Source organism: Dipodomys merriami, unplaced genomic scaffold, assembly GCF_024711535.1.
Source record: "Dipodomys merriami isolate MVZ:Mamm:240054 unplaced genomic scaffold, mDipMer1.0.p SCAF_14, whole genome shotgun sequence".
NCBI lineage: Eukaryota > Metazoa > Chordata > Mammalia > Rodentia > Heteromyidae > Dipodomys > Dipodomys merriami.
In genome coordinates, this window is record NW_027202715.1 from 34,413,568 (window position 1) to 34,418,620 (window position 5,053).

The 5,053-nt window shown below is 34.1% G+C and overlaps 1 non-coding gene across 1 annotated transcript; it reads right to left on the reverse strand.

Annotated features, from left to right (window-relative positions):
- Positions 1–3,921: 3,921 nt before the first annotated feature.
- LOC138826218 (U6 spliceosomal RNA) lies at positions 3,922–4,028 on the reverse strand. The gene has a single exon (XR_011371580.1). It is a non-coding gene; the product is annotated as a U6 spliceosomal RNA (small nuclear RNA).
- Positions 4,029–5,053: the final 1,025 nt, after the last annotated feature.

Here is a 5,053-nt window from a genome sequence, read left to right on the forward strand (position 1 = left end):
TCAGGAATATAAATAATAAATCCAGATAATATCTATTACATTGAATCTAGAATTTGGATTCTTTTTCAGAAATTTTTTCCAAATGTGAATGATAATTGTTTTGTGGCAACAGAGCTTTATTGGCATCCATATTGAATTAACCTCAAATTACGATGTTGCATTTAAATCTAAACATGAAGCCATTTACAACTCAGAGGAGAAGACCCTAATTCTCTTCTCTTATCAATGGTTGCTTTTCCTTGGTTTTGAGATACCTGGCACAAAATGAAATAGAGATGGGCCAATAGTTAGGATTTGACCAACACAGAGATTTAGATGATTCAGTGCAATGGTCCCCCTAGCTAGCACCTGTTTCTCTACTGCCCAACATAATGAAAACAAATGTGGGGCACTATGGGAATCTGGCATATGTAAACACATCTCTGGTGGATTGCAACTCCATTCTCCTTTCTCAAAAGCTGGATTTTGTGACTTTAGAGTGACCAAGAGCTAACATCATCTGCCTTATATTAAAGTCAAACTCTTAATTGTCAAGAGTCTTATCTTTTCAGTGCCCTTACCTCTGTGCATTAAAACCGGGAAATAAAATCAAAGCCTGCTTTTACTTCTAAATTCGCAAGAATAGTTTCTGGAAAATATAGAAGTCACAAATAATAATATTCTGAAATTCTGCTCTCTACAGATAAGTCACAAAATAAACAGCTAGTATTTATTTGAATGCCACCTGATAATAGGAAAGGGACTTTCCTATTTGATTTTAATAGAAGCAGTTACTTCATCCATGTGTGAACCATTCCAAGAAAATATATTTGAAGCAAGCAACAGCACATATGCCCTGGAAGGGCAGCTGTATTAAGATACCACATGTCATTTTCAAGGATGGAAAAGCATTATTTTTTGGGGGAAGTCTCCTTAGGTAAACAAAAAGATAAATATGTTTTGCTTTTTTCCTCTCAGGTATATGCACAGTTTTTTAAAACCTTACCTTTTCTATTAAATGTTTAACTTCCTTTTCTATTATAGTATCACATCCTTGAAGACTCAATCTTCTTTATTTGATTAATAACATAGACGAAAGTAAAGAATTAAAACTAAAGAAGCATCCATAGAGCATGTTATAGAACACCACTTTAAAAGATCAAACCTAAAAATCATGAGCATAGAAGGAGAAAAGTTTAAGCTAAAGGCATAGAAAATATATTAGTAATATAATAGAAGAAACCTTCCAAAACCTTGAGAAAGTGGTGGCTATCAGTCATAGGAGGCTTCATGCACTCAAAATAGACAAGACTTGTAAAGAACTCTCATTATATCATATTACAGTTAAATATTAAAGATACAGAAAAAGGAAAGTACATTTTATTCACATAGGGCAAAACCACAAAGAAATCCCTTTATGCAATTAATATATACTAGTGAAAAATAAAAAAGGCCATTTTCCAGAAGAAAATAAGTGCTTAACTGTGAGTACAATAGTACCAAAATACAATTCTGACACATATTGTAAATTTATAGTGCTGGCTAATATATCACATGAAAATGTTTTCTATATAAAATAGATAGTATTGCTGCACAACCTATACCAATGGAGAATTAGAATTTGGAATGGAAGCATGTGTCATGTTGTATCTTGTTGCAACAATAAGATTTCAAATGGCCTGAATTTCTCCAGGATATTTTATTTGAGGGGTCACATGGAGGGGCAGGGAGGCCAAACAATGTGGAGGTTGCACTCCAGCTTGGCCATTAAAATTTAACTATACAATTTAGCTTATCTGAATCTCAGTTTATTTAGCTTTCAAAAAGAGAATTATAAATATTTATAATATTGTTAACCATATTCAAGTTCACTGGGCACTGAAGGTTCACATCTGTAATACTAGCTACTCAGGAGGCTGAGATTATGGTTAGAAGCCAGCCCACACAGGGAAGTCCATGAAACTCGTATCTCTGATTAATTGCCAAAAAGACAGAAGCAGAGCTGTGGCTCAAGTCATAAAGTGTTATCCTTGAGAATAAAAAGCTCAGGGATAGCACTGAGGCCCTGAGTTCAAGTCCCAGGACCGGCACACACAGAATAAAAAGGAATGTAAGAATTAATGAATAGTACTCTACACACAGTAGGCATTTAATAAGCATAACTTTTATCTTTCTTTTGCCCTTTTAATGAACTGTCTATAAGGACAAAATGTTTACATTTTAATATTTTTGAAAGTAGAATCATTTCTAAACTAAATTCCATTTCCTTTTTTCTTTCTAAATAGGATGGGTAATTCACATTTTTGTTAATGGGCTCAGAATCAGAATTTCTGGCAAACTCAATGCCATGATGACTTCAGACCCTAATTAAATGTTTGAAAAATATTTTGTACCTATACTAAATTACCCTGAATCACTTTTATTTTTAAACTTACATGTTTACTTTTCCCCAGCATTTTTATGTAAATATTTTCAATTTGATGCATATTTTTTTTGCAGGGTACCTGTTGAAGTCCATCTACTGTACTCTAATGTGTTGCATTTTTTTACACAGAGTAGCAATAACATTTTAGATTTACATGTCAAAGACAGTATGATAGATCTGAAACTATACTTTGACCAAATTAATTATTTACGTAAGTAAAGAATTCAGCAGTTCATTTGGACTTCTAAGAGACTTCCATTCCTCATGCTTTCTTTTCTAAGTTCTGGCTGCACTTTCAATACTTGCCTCTGTCAGATGTGTGACAGTCTGTCTCCTTCTTCTCCAAGTTGATAGCCAATCTGTCATCTGCATGCCCTTTACAGTCCTTCCAACCTCCATATTCCCCATTTCCAGACTGCCACCTTCCCTATTTTTGTATTTCAAAATCTAAATCTAGCAAGCCAAGTTATCACTCTGGGTACCATTTATTTTTATTGCTTTCTTATCAGCTGTCAAAACAGCTGAATGTTAAACAATTGGCTGGTTTCCAAAAACAGCATTAGGAATGTGAGAAGGAGAGGTAATTAGAGTAGCTCTGTGAGCTACTTACTCTGAAGAATCATTTTGGACCCAGAAAGCCATTGCCTTCAGAATAGCCTTTATTAAAAACAAACTATTCGTCTTAATTTCATTTTTTCTCCCATATGAATCATGGAGTTATTAATATACTTGCCATTGCATTTATCAGGAAGATAAGAATCCACTTTCATCATACAGCAGTATCAGAAAAGGTTCATCAGTCTAAGCAAAAATTTACTCCTATCAAAAGTGTGCCTCTGGAGGTTTTGTCGCAAAAGCTAGGACTCAGCAATACTATAGAACCAATATTAGTTGGTTCCATTCTGACCTTGAGGTAGGTGAATAATTTATGCTTCATTGACCTTTTCCAGCTTCAAGACTGTTGAAGCCACAAAGCAATTAGCTAGACCTATCTTCTTTCCTGTATTCAGGGGCTCCCAGAATATTCCAACAGTCTTAAATCAATCTTTTAACATTTCATATCCATGAAGTCAGGTAAAAATGCCCTTTTTGTTCAGTATTTTACCTGTTTGTTTTCGGAAATGTAAACATTTTATTTTTAAACGCAATCATCTGGGCATTCGTATTTAAAAATTATCTAATAATGAGTACAATTTCTTTCCATATCAATTCCCCCAGGCCTCGTCTTTGAAGGGAATTTTTGTTAGCAATTTCTTGCATCTATTTCTGGAAATATTGTCTACTCACCACAAGCATGTACATATTTTAGCAATCTTAAAGTACAGATCCTATGCTACTTCTCCAGGGGAGATGATGGTATCATAAAAAAAAATGGAGAAATATTATTTGCTTTTCTATTTTAAGACAGCCTTTGGGCAAGACAATGCTAATTCTGTTTTATTATTATTATTTATTGTGAAAATACTGTACAGAGGGGTTACAATTACATGGGCAGGATAATGAGTACATTTCTTATAAAAAATATGGAATGCTTCACGAATTTGCATGTTATCCTTGTGCAGGGGCCATGTTAATCTTTTCTGTATTGTTCCAATTTTAGTATATGTGCTACCAAAGCGAACACTTCTGTTTTAATCTTTATAGTTCACATTTATACTCTGTGCTTTTAATGTATTGTTCTTTTCTTAAAGTCTTGAGATGGATAATTTTCAGCCTTTCCTAGAGTCTAATATATACAGATATATATTAGATTTATATATATATATATATATATATATATATAAGGTTAAAATTATCCCTTTATACATTAACTCATTGCCATCTACACATTTTGGTGATTTGTATTTTATATTAATAGTTCAAAACTTTGGACAATATAATTTCTGGCTTACTTCACTTACTATAATTTTTTCCAAGTCTATCCATTTCCTAACAAAAGATGCAATGTCATTCTTTCTGATGGAGGCATAGAAGTCTCACACACACACACACACACACACACACACACACACACACACACACACACAGACACACACACACACATATCACATTTTCTCGATCCATTCATCTACTGAGGATTATCTAGGTTTGTTCCATATCTTAGCTATGGTAAATAAGGCTGCGATAAACATAGTTGTGCTGGTAGCCTTAGTATGGCTTTGCTTGTGATCATTTGGGTAAATGCCAAAAAGTGGGATTGCTGGGTCATAGGGGAGCTCTATGTGGTCTTTTGAGGAACTTCCATACTGCTTTCCAAAGTGGTTGAACAAGTTTACACTCCCACCAACAATGCAGTAAGGTTCCCTTCTGTCCACATCCCCTCCAGCATCTGTTGTTTTTAGAATTCTTGATTATAGTCACTCTAAATGGGGTGAGGTGGAATCTCAATGTTGTTTTGATTTGCATTTCTTTTATGGTTAGAGAGGTTGAGCATTTCTTCATGTGTTTATTGGCCATTCTTACTTCCTCTTCAGAGAAATTTCTCTTCAAGACTTTAGCCCACTTATTTATTGGGCAGTTGTTTCTTTGAAGATTTTTTTCTTGGAGGATTTAGTTTTTTGAGTTCCAAGTATATTTTAGATATGAGACCCTTGTCTGTTGTATGGCTAGTGAAGATCTTCTCCCAATCCGTGGCTTTCTATTGATCTT